The sequence below is a fragment of the Pinus tabuliformis genome, chromosome X (assembly GCF_031772625.1).
Source record: "Pinus tabuliformis cultivar Carrire ecotype Pingquan chromosome X, CPIR1, whole genome shotgun sequence".
Classification (NCBI taxonomy): Eukaryota; Viridiplantae; Streptophyta; class Pinopsida; order Pinales; family Pinaceae; genus Pinus; species Pinus tabuliformis.
In genome coordinates, this window is record NC_142308.1 from 230,617,158 (window position 1) to 230,630,160 (window position 13,003).

Consider the following 13,003-nt stretch of genomic DNA (forward strand, 5'->3'; position numbering starts at 1 on the left):
CTTTCTTGATGTGCCGTAGTGAAGTCTAAGTCCAACTTAGCTACCATTATCAAAGTGTTATATTCAAACTCAATAGAAATCAAATCCTTCTTTCCATAAACCAAGTAATATGGAGTGAATCTAGTGGTGGTTTCCCAAGTGGTGTTGTAGGCCCAAGTGGCATCTACTAGTCTCTTGGCCCAATATTTCATGTTGTTGCGAACAACCTTGGTGAGGATGCTCTCCAATGCTCTATTTGTGACCTATACTTACCCATTTTCTTGAGCGTGATAGGAAATGGATGTCTTGAGCTTGATATGTTGTTTTCTCATGAGATATTCAATCAGATTTGATGTGAATTATGCTCCTTGATAAGTGACTACCTCCCTTGGATACCCACAATTTTAAAATATGTTTTCTCTTAAAAACTCAACCTCTTTCTACTCAGTTCCTTCTTTGACTACTTTGTCTCAACCCACTTTGTCAAGTAATCAGTGCACACAATGATGTACCTCTTCTGTGCTGATGGTGAATCAAATGGCCCAATGAAATCCATGCCCCACTTGTCAAATGACTCTAAGAACACTTGAGGTTGTACAAGAATTTCATCCCTGGGTGTGGGTTTTCTCATCCTTTGGCACTAATCACAACTAGTGGTGTATCTACTTGCGTGTTAATGTGAAGTGGGCCAATAGTAACCAGCCTGTAAAAATTTAAAGGTTGTCCTTTTAGCAGCAAAATTACCTCCACAAGGTCCATCATGACATGCTGAGAGGATGTCAAAGACCTACTCTTTTCTTACACATCTCCTCAAGATCTAATCTAGTCGCAATCTAAAAATATTACCCCCAATCCAAGTAAAAGGAGAGAATTTCCTTACATTCTTTCTTTTCACTCTGGATGATAGATTAGAAGGGAACCTCCCAACAAATAAGTAATTAGCTATGTCAGGAAACCAAGGAGAAAGAACTGAGATGGAAAAGAATTTTTAATTTAGCAGTTGATCATCCATCGTCTCTTCATTACTTGGAGGTAAGATTAACTTGGAGAAAAACTCTGCAACCACATTTTCTTTCCCTGGTTTGTCAATAATAGTCAAATCAAACTATTGTAACAATAAAAACCATCTAATTACCTTAGCATTGACATTAGGCTTACTCATCAAATATTTAATGGTTTCATGACCAATATGAACAAAATTCTGATACCTAGTGATATAGTGTCTAAATTTGTTTAAATAATGTACTATAACTAAGAGTTCTTTTTCAATGACAGTGTAATTCAACTAATCCTTAGAAAAATTCTTACTAATGAAATAAATATCATAAGGAAAATTATTCACTACTTTTCCTAATTATCCCCCAAAAACTTTATCTGATGCATCAATAAGGATATGGAAAGGCAATGCCCAATTGGGACCCATAAGAATGGGTGTAATGGTCAATTTTTCTTTCAACACTTCAAGGGCCTCTTGACAATTGTCGGTCCAATAGAAATCTAAAACTTTGGCCAATAACCCAAACAAAGGTGAAGCCAATTTACTAGAGTCTTTGATGAATCTCCTATAATACCAAACCAACCCCAAGAAACTCCTGGCATCTCTTTGCTTTTAAGGGTTAGGGACCCTTTTGATGATGGAAATTTTATTTGGATCAACATGTATCCCTTCCTTGGATATGGAATGGTTAAGGACATTCCCCTCATTCATCAAGAAGTCATATTTCTTAGGGATCAGAGAGATATTCATTTCAATGCATTTCTTCATTACCTTGCCCAGATTGGAGAGAGCTTCATCGAAGTCACATCCATAAGAATTGAAATCATCCATGTATATCTAAATAGATTCATGAACAAGTTCAACAAAAAAACTCAAAATAGCACTTTGGAAAGTAGGAGGGGCATTGCACAAACTGAATAGAAGAAATATATAAGAAAAGGTACCCCAAGGACATGTGAATGTGGTATTATCTTGGTCTTTAGTTCTGATATGGATTTGGTTGTATCCACCAAACCCATCCAGGAAGGAGAAGAATTTCTTCCCTGCAAGGCCATCTAGGACTTGGTTAATGAAGAGTAAAGGAGAATGGTCCTTCTTTGTAGCCTTGTTAAGTTCCCAATAATCAACACAGATTCTCCATTTACCATTCTTTTTGGAAACTAAAAAAAGAGGTGACACACACTGACTATCTGAAAAGGGGTATATGAACCCGACATCTAGTAGCTTTTGCAGTTCTTCTTTCACAATATCCTAAATAGTTGGGTTCATCCTTATCTAGGGTTGCTGCACAGGCTTACATCCCTCCTTGATGTAAAACTAATGAGTATAAACTGAGGGATGCACACCTTTCATTTACTTATAATCCAAAGCAAAAGAATCCAGGTGTTGCCTCAATACTTTGCACAATTGTTCTTCCTGTTTGGCCGAGAGAGAGGGGTTGATATTTAAAGTTCTGTATGGGCCATACTCTATAGTCTTGACATGTTGTGGACTTGAGTTAATAGGGCATAATTCAGTCCAAGGACTACTCCAATATTCTTTCATCAACTCATCAATTTATATGGGAGTGGGAGGTTGGTTATGAAGGATATGTTCAATGAGGTCATTTCATCAATTTTCCCCCCTCCTGTAATAGTATCTATTGTGCAGATTGGGTAGGGGGTGGTGTGATACAATTCATATTCTTCCTCCTTTTCTAACCACAAGGGTAATTCATTCTTAATAGAAGGTCAAGTAGGAGGATGCAATACTAGTTGTTTCGATAAATGTCCATTCTTAATGGTCATTTTCCTAGCCCTAGAACTAATTTAAGCATCAACAGTGGCTAACCATGATCTGCTTAAGATGAAAGGATAGCCATTAAACTTGAGTTTTGGTTGGAGAACTAGGAAATCAATAGGATACTCCCAAGATTCTATGGAGACCATAATATATTCAACAGCTCCCAGAGGAGATATTGTAGATCTGTCTGTAAGCTGCAACACTATGATGGTCTTCCTAGAAGCCCCTTGAAGATTTAGCTTTAGCATGGTTCCCTTGGTCATCACATTGATTGCAGTTCCAAGATCAATCACAATATTAGGGACTATAAGGCCATCAATGTGCACATCTACTACTGGGATTCCAGGGTCTATATATTTTAGGAAGATCAACCTCCCAAGCATTAAATTAGATAATTTCCAAACAAAATTTATGGTGGGGGTGTCTCTTTTTCTTCTCCCAATTGTTTTGAAACATTTCTCCTTGATAAGCTTATTATAGATGGGAACATATTTAAGGTCTTGTGAAGGGGTATCTTAAGAAACAAATTCTTCAATTCTCTCAGAAGTTCAACCTCTTCTAGGGTTTGCTTGCTAGGCATATGTTTTAACCCCATACAAAAATTACTTTCATATGAATTCTAAAAGAAGAAAATAAACCATAGTGAGAGCATAACACATAAAACAAATATGCACAAAGATTTCCCCCTGAATTCCAAAACCGGGATTACCAGATTGATTTTTCATTAGGTTCCTTTCAATGTTACAATACATATATATACATGCTGAAGCATCCAATACCATGGACCAAAAACCATCGCGCCCAAAACCATGTGCGAAAACCATGCACAAAACCATACGTAGGTCCGCCCACCTAATATAGGGTCTAAAAAAATAACACAAACCAACATTATCCCACTTGTTGTTTTCTTTCCATAGGGGCCATAGGAGAGCTTAGTCATTTATCCATCTGTGCAACGCCAATTGTTTCTCTACACCAAGAGAACTTCTCAGAGCTCACTGATTTTGTCAATGCATCTGGAGTATTCTTCAAAGTGTCCACCTTTACTAGCAACACCTTTTTTTCTTCTATCATATCCCTCACAAAGTGATACTGAAGATCAATGTGCTTTGTCTTTGAATGGTAAGCTGGGTTCTTTGCCAATAAAATTACACTTTGGCTATCACAATCTATTCTTATAGTTCTCTGTACTAACCCCATACTTGAACACAATCTCTACAACCAACTGCTTCCTTGCTTGCACGAGTGGCTGCCATGTATTCTGCCTCTATAATTTATAGTGCCACTATAGATTGTTTCTTACTCATCCAACTGACTGCACCTTCAAATAGGCTAAACACATACCCACTTGTAGATCTTCTCTCACCTAGATCTCCAGCCCAATCTACATCAACAAAGCCATGAATATCCACAACTCTGTCCAATCCTAGTCTTCCTTGGTAGCACAAACCATAATCACTAGCGCCATGCAAATACTTGAAGACCTGCTTCACTGCTGTCCAATGTGTTCCTTCCTTAGTTTTGCCATAAACCTGCTCAATACTCCCATTGCATGTGTAACGTCTGGTCTAGTACAGACCATCGAATACATTCGGCTAGCAACTACACTTGCATATGGAACATCGGATATGTCCTCTTCCTCTTCTTGTTTCTTGGAACACTGTTTCGCAGATAAATTTACACCTACAGGAATAGGAACCTTCACCGGTTTACTATCCTTCATATTAAACCTCTGTAGTATTGTCTCGACATACTTCCTCTAGTTTAAGTAGAGCTTTCTCTTTGCCCAATCTCTTTTAATTTCCATGCCAAAAATATAGTTTGGAGCACCAATCTTTCATGTCGAATTTGGAGGACACTTGGGTCTTCAAATCCTGGATAGTTTCTTTGTCATTTCCAACCGGCAACATATCATCCACATACAAGACCAGATAAATAACATGGTCACCAATTAATGTAAAATACACACAGTGATCTGCTTTGCTTCTCGTGAAGCCAAGTCCCCATATAAACTTATCAAATTTCTGATACCACATCCTTGGCAATTGTTTTAACCCATATAGAGACTTTTTTAACTTGCATACCAGTTCTTTCATACCCTTCACTGTAAAGCCTTCAAGCTGCTTCATGTAGATCTTTTCTTCTAGATCCCTATGAAGAAATGTTGTCTTCACATCCATCTGTTCTACCTCAAAACCAAAAGCAACAACAACATATAAAAGTATTCTAATAGAAGCTACCTTGGCAACAGCAGAAAAAAAATCAACAAAATCAATTCTCAGCACCTGGGAATAACTTTTTGCTACCAACCAATCTTTGTATTTCTCCACCTTTCCTTATGCATTTGTCTTCTTCTCGAACCCATTTTCTTCCAATGGGTTTCCTTCCCGCCGACAACTCCACCAGATCCCAAGCCTCATTTTTGTGCAAAGATGTCATTTCATCAACCATGGCCTCTTTTCAGAGTTTTCCATCCTTTGAATCTACTACTTCCTTCATAGTGCTGGGATCATCATTAGTAATAGATAAAGCAAAATTTGAATAGAAAGCAGATGGAATATACATTTCTAGCCGCCTTCTTTCTCGAACTGATATTATCACAACCGGAGTTTGTGGCTCTTCATCTTTTGATTCCTCTTTTGTTGTAGAGTGTGATTCTTCCTCCTTTAGCTCAAACTCTATCTTCGCAGGTTCCTTTGATGGGATTTCATTTTAATAACATCTCTCACCTCTCTAAACACCACATATTGGTTGTACACAACCTTCCTTGTTGCTGGGTTCCAAAGCTTATAACCTTTTAAACCATCCTTATACCCAATAAAGATGTGCTTTTCAAACTTACTATCCAACTTTATTCTTTTCTCCTTTGGAACATGTACATATGCATCACATTTAGACACCCTCAGATGTGAAAGAGAGGTTTTCTTACCATTCCATACCTCTTATGGAGTCTTATCCTCCAATGCTGATGAAGGTGATATATAAACCACATAACATGCAGTCTCCATTGCCTTTGCCCATAATTTTTGTCCTAACCCGGCACCACTGAGCATGCTCCTTGCCCTTTCCATCAACGTCTTGTTCATTCTTTTTACAACTCGATTTTGCTCAGGTGTGTACGGAGTAGTCTTCTGCCGTGCTATACCACACTTCTTGCAAAATTCTTCAAATTCCTTCTTGCAATGTAACTCTCCACCATTATTTGTCCTCAACACCTTTATCTTCTTCTCTTTCTTGTTTTCCACCAGAGCCTTAAATTCTTTAAACCTGTCAAAGACTTCATATTTATTCTTAAGGAAATATATCCATGTATTCCTTGAGAATTCATCTATAAATGATTCATAGTACACAGACTTACCTAGTGATGGAACCTTCATAGGTCCAAACACACCCAGTTCTACTTCCCATATACACAATTTTCACAGAAACCAAAGTCCAGAAAGTTATTAGTCATACCTTCTACCATACCTTTACCATGAAGTGCTCGAAGGCCCTTCTCTCCAATATGTCCAAGCCTTTGATTCAATAGCATGGTCTTTTCTCTGGAGACCACTAGATTTCCTGCAACACTTTCAGGAACCACAGAACTGTTGCAACCATCAATAACAATGCTACCTTGCATCTTGTACAGAGTTCCAATTCGAACTCCCTGCATCAATACCATTTCTCTCCAAACCATATTGCATGTATCTTTCTCAAACACTATTTTTACACTTACATTGTCCAAGTTTCTTACAGAAATCAGGTTTCCGGCTAATGCAAGAATATGTAGAACACCCAGAAGTGTTCTAATCCTTCCACCTTGCAACTTCAACTTAACCTTTCCATGACCAATGATTCTAGCCTTCCTGTCATCCCACAAGAAGACATCACCACCATCATATTTCTCATACTTGCAAAACCACTCTCTATGGGGATTGGAGTGAAAGGATGCACCTGAGTCAATCAACCATGCCTCATGATCTACATGTGTACTTGAAGAAGCCAAGTGCACATCCCCACCTTCATCTGAGATGGTTTTCGCCTCTACAGAAGGAGCATCATTAGATTCCTTTCCTTTGTCAAAATATTTAGATTTATAGTTCCTTTTGTAGTGCCCTTCCTTTTCACATTTTAGCACACCTTTAAAGGTTTTCTTGGAGGTTTAGATCTCCCACTCGATGACTTATTTTTGTTTCTATTCTGGGACCACCCTCATACAAACAAGGCATCACTATTTTGTCTCTCCATATTTTTCTGTCTCATTTCCGCTGTCAGTAAGGATGATACTATTTCATCAAACTACAAGGCAGTTACATTGCTACCAATTGCAATAACCAGACTAACCCACGAATTTGGTAGAGAACACAACAAACTGATGCACTTATCTTCATCTGAAATTTTAATATCAACAAATAATAACTGACTTACCACAGTATTAAATGCATTCAGATGCTCTGTCACAAAGTCTCCATCTTTCATCCTCCGGTCATACAACATTTTCCATAGGAATAGTTTATTCACCAGAGACTTAGATTGGTACAAAGTCCCTAACCTGTCCCACAAAGCCTTCACTGTAGCTTCCCCTAATACATTCAGTAATACTGAACTGAGACACGTAATCGTATTGTGTTCATCGCCTTCTGATCCAACTTCTTCCATTCTTCATCGGACACTCCCATTGGTTTAGCACCTAGATCTACCGCGATCCGCTGCTCTTTATCCACCAACAAATCCTCCATCTTGAGTTTCCACAACTCAAAACTTTGACCATTAAATTTCTCGATCTCTATCTTTCCACTACTCACCATATTGACCGCCAAAATCGATCTCGCAGATCTCCCACTAAATGGGGTCTACTACAAACCCGAGTGAAACCCCTCAAGAACAAAGGCATCCCCTTGAAGCCAAAACAAATCTGATTCCAAATGTAGGTTTTAACCCAACACATAAATTACCTGCATACGAATTCTAAGTACATAAAATAAACAATAGCGAGAACATAACACATAAAACAAATATACACAGAGATTTTCCCCTGAATCTCAAAACCAAGATTACCATGTTGATTTTTCATTATGTTCCTTTCAACGTTACAATACATATATATACATGCCGAAGAATCCAATACCATGGATCAAAAACCATCGCGCCCAAAACCATGTGCGAAACCATGCACAAAACCATAGGTAGGTCCATCCAGTTATGCTAGGGGGGCTAGTCATGAAAAGAATATAACACAACCCAACACTAAGGTGGATCAACCTCTCAGGAACAGGATGTGGATTGACTTCAGCAACACTCTCTTCCTTCTCTTCTTTAAGATCTTTAAGTGGAGAAGGTGGGTGGTCATCTAGAAGCACTCTCCTAGACCGAAGGTTGATCTCTTGGATTTCCATAGTATATGAAGGATAAGATGTCTCTCCATTATAGACATGTTGTGCATGCTTGTTGTTTGGGTTCAAATTGGGTTAAGCAGGCATTTGAGGTTTCTTAGGTGGAGTAATATGAGTGAGTTGTGGTTGAGGTTGGGGTGTAGGTAGTGAAGCAGGAGGTTGGTTGACTTGAGGCCTCCACCCTTGTGATGGGTTGCCCCATTGTGAAGTTTCGAGTGGATATGGCTAAAACAGATGGGGTACAAGTTTAGGAGGATATGGAGGAGCATAAGGCCAAGAAGGAGGTGTGAACTAGGATGGATGAGTGGAAGAGTACAAAGGTTGTAAAGGTGCATTCTGATTTGGTTTAAAATAAGATTTGTGTGCACCTTGCATGCCTTGTTGATATGGCCGAGCTCTTTGAGGCCTTCTTTGAATGATGAAACAAATTTTCCCTGACCCACCTTCTACCCCTTGGCATACAAATTTTAGTCCTAGAAAAGAAGGGAATTTGTGTGTTGCATTATTTTCTTCATAGACTAAGAAGAATTCTATGACATTCAACAGGAATTCATTCCCAGGATGCCTTTTGGTGCATCTAGGGCATAAAATAACTAGTGCCCTTTTTGCTTCCTCCTGTTTCCTTTTGATTTGCATGGTATCCATTTGCAATGCAAAGTTATGCAACACTTCACTCTTGAAATCCTCTAACATGTTCCCTATCTCATTCTCGATGGACGTTGTGGAGGGAGAGGAAATGACCAAGCCTTTACTTGCCCTACCCTTCTTCCTGACAACCTTGACTGATTCTTGAATATAGTTTTGATGTCATCATACGATAACTGATAGATGTATCGTCTAGAGATCATGTTGATGGTTTCCAACATATTCTCCCTAATCTCTCGAAGAAGAACTAACTTGAGTGATTCAGGATCAAGGGTACAGTTGGTTCTCCTATAACTGAGTTGAAATCTCTCCTCATAGTCTTCTTGGGATTCATCAGGTCCAAGAGTTATCATAAAGATTTCTTCCTTGGTTTCTTTGGACCTATATTAGTCCTTGTACTTGTTATTGAAGGTCTATTTCATTTTGGCCCTGGTAATGTTGCTACCTCCAGAAAAACCCATAAACTAGAGCAAGGATGCATATTTAAGGGTACATGGGAATAACTTCATCTTTTTCTCATTAGAGGCATAGTCATAGGTCCTAAAACAACAAAAAATTCAAACATGAAAGTGTCAATATCCTCATAGGTTAAGCCATGGAATTGTGGAAGGGCAGTAGGACTTACATTCTTCATTATATCCTCTACATTGGTCTCTTTGATAGGGAAAACCTCATTTTCCTTGCTTTCAGCCATAGTTTAGGTAGGTGAAGTGGGTTCTTCTTCTTCCCCAATAGTTTTTTCCAAAATTTTAGGTTGCTCACTTAGAGGGTCTTCTAACTCCCCTGTAGTTAGAGAGGGAAGCTCATAATCATTGAAGAAGAGTGAAGGTTAACTATTTGAGGGTGTGGAGGTTTTTGGTAAGAATTTTCCTTGATATCCCTAATCCTACATGGAATGAAAGAAATATTTTTTTGATTTTTTTCACTTTTTCAAAAATTGTATGACAAAACATAAAACAATGCTCAAGTAGAAAAAACATCTACTTAGACAACTCCCCAACAACGATGCCACAAAGTGCTGAGCCCTGGTATTGCACCAAGAATGTTGCAACTCCCAAGGGTTCCTCAACTCAGATTATCAACTAGGGTTTGTACAAACTTAGAGGTGACACTGTTATATGCACAACATAATGGATTCCACTCATGCCACCCTATGCCATGACATTAGATCAAAGTGCTCAAAGACCATTCCTCCTACTGAATTAAAATGAAAGCTTGATGATGAAGGTATAATTGAAACTAATTCTAGCTATGAAAGTGGAAATTCCATTTACTCAACTTGTAGATACTAGTTAATCAATTCATGAAAGGAGAAGAGCTAATCTACTTGCAAAAAAAAAACTATCTTATATTGCAAAATCCATAAAACTACCAAATCTACTTGTAGAAAGGAAACTATTATATCTTGCATAATTAATCAAAATAGAAATCAAAATTGCATGTATCATCTACCTAGTTCACACTTTCTTGAAAATTGGTAGCCTAGTTGCATCATACTTGTGATAATAAAAATAATTATACCCTATTTTGTTATGAAGAAAAGGAATCGTTGGAGTGACCTAGGAGCTTCCCCTAATCATCAAATCACAACTGGGGCCATTATTCATCTTGGATGAGCTAAATTTGAATTAGAGATCAAAATTGATGAAGGAAAGTGGTGTTATACTCTTGCTACAGGTGGACGCTACAGGAGGTCATGCATTGCTACAAGAGGGCATGTAATGCTACAGGAGGGGTCCTGAGTGGATTTTGAGGGTGAGAATGGTGTCTTGAGGGTATGGAGGGGTGGATGGAGGTTAAAGAAAATGAATGGAGGTTGGGTTGAGCCCCCTAGCCAAGCTCAGGACCTCTTAGAGGCCCGTCTTTAACTAGGATGAATCCTCATGGTGTCCTAACTTCATTAGGAATCTAATCACTAAGCTCACTTCTAAGCTACATAAAGAAAATGTAAAGCAGAACAAATAACATTAGTCTATTTCCAACAAATCACAAACATGATATTTTTGGGTTGAGGTTCTGAATCCTTCCACTCATTCTCCCACAAGATAGGTGACGTAGAGGCTTGAAACCTCAGTCAACAAATATTGTGTTTGTGATTTGTTAAACACTTCACAAGTTTCATCCATTCTCCCACAAGGGTCTTAGCCCTCTAAAACTAAATCATATTCAACTTAAAATCTAAATTCCCATTATTAAAAGTAAAGGTCTGATAAATCACATAAAAGTTCAAAGTGATAATGTCAAGCTTCAATCTTAATCGCTACACCAAACTGGACAAAAACTTTGAATCCTAATGATATTTTCTTATTGTTTATTTATACAAAAGGAAATCTGATAACATCTCCCTTAAAAGCATGAGTGATTCCCTCCTTGATCTTAGAAATAGTGGATCTTGTCCCTCTTGAGCTTCACTTAGTATAGGAGTCACTCAGCTGCCAATGAATTCAAACTGGTGAGAGAGGATGTTGTGATGCTAGGCCAAGTTATGGAGTTAAGGAGGTGGAAAAACCCCATATATTTTCTCTTGGCTGTCTGCATCAAGCCCCTGCATAGTAAGTACCTCAAATATGGTTCTTTTTCGTGCAATTAAACCACATTAGGCCGCATTCTACTACAAACACCTTTTACTCCTCTTACTAAGCAAAATATAACAAAAAATATACCTATTGATGGGACTCATTGAAAGAATGAAAACCATAGTATTTCAAATAAAAAGTTTAAAATCATATAATAAAATTAGACATGTGAAATTCTATACAATTTTAAAATTTAGAAAAGGCCCAATTTTCTTTAGTAAGGTATAAAATTTTTACCTGACATGTCAATTTTTTATTAGAATTAGGAATTGTAGAGAAGACATATTAGAGTACTATAAGAATAAATTTCAAACCTATAAAGGATGAAAAAATAGAGATACATACAAAATAAGGTCGAAAAAAGGATAAAATAAAGATAGAGTTTGAAAGGAAAAGTGATTTATCTAGTTAAGGGGTAAGGGATTGCAGCTCCAAATGCTCTAACGAGATAGAGGATGAAGAAAATAGATTTATTTGGTAGAGATTTAGCAACACAATCGTTATGGAATGTCACCACTGTGGAAATCCAATGGAAAAGGGTTACCTATACATAGAATACATTGCTTTAAGAACTCTGTTGGAGTGGATTAGAAAGGAAAGGAAGAGTATAAAGGATATATCCAACCATTGGAGGGTAATGACACTAACCTTTAACCTTTCCAATAATATGCTCTTGTTTAGAAATGGAGAGTGGGAGATGGATCACAAAAATGAAGGAAGATGCAATAATGGGGTGTGGTAGAGACATTTTCTTGCCAAGTGAAATCACAAAACACCTCTAGGTAATGGAAACATGTACACATAATTTGAAAGAAAATTTGTCCCAAAGATGGGATTAACTTTTAATAAAACTCAATAAGGCACATCTCATATTGAATATAATTCGTGAGGTGAATTAATCTAGGCTTAAATAGAGTAGGGTGCAATTATAACCCTAATCTTGGATGCATGGCTCTTGTTGGAAAAATACAACACAATGAAAAGCTATCGTGGAAAGGGATTTGGAAAGTTAAGGCCTCTCCCAAGTTTAATATTTTTATGTGGCTCATATTGAAAAATAATTTTTTAACATGGGAAGCCTTTCATAAAAGAAATAAAACAAGTCCAATTTATTTGTTACTTTACAAGTGTAGCAAGAAAAATAATTAACATTTATTATTGCATCATAATTTTTCTAATATAGTTTGGATGATACTAGAGAGATCTTGGGTACCCAAAGTCTTTGAAAAGGGAGATCCATCAATATGTGACTTAATGTTTAGTTTATTTAGAAAAGTTATTTAGGAAAATCTTACTTATGGTTAAGTGGGGAATACGTATAACTAGAAACTCTATTTTGTTTGAAGAAAATATGTTGCATACTCCTAGAGTAACTACCTAGGTTAATGATTTATTAATGTATTATAAGGGGTTATTTCAAAGGTTAAACCACAAAAAATTTAATGAAAGTTACAAGTGGACATGTCCTTAGCGTGGACATATTTTGATGGGGCTTATTAAGGTCCAAATTCTATTAGTGGGATTGATTTCATATCATATCTTTCAAATATCTCACACAAAGACTTCATAGCAAATCTAATATAGGAAGAGCGATAAATAAACAGGATGAAATTGAAGTAGCTAGAACCACAATTGAATAGGAACCAACT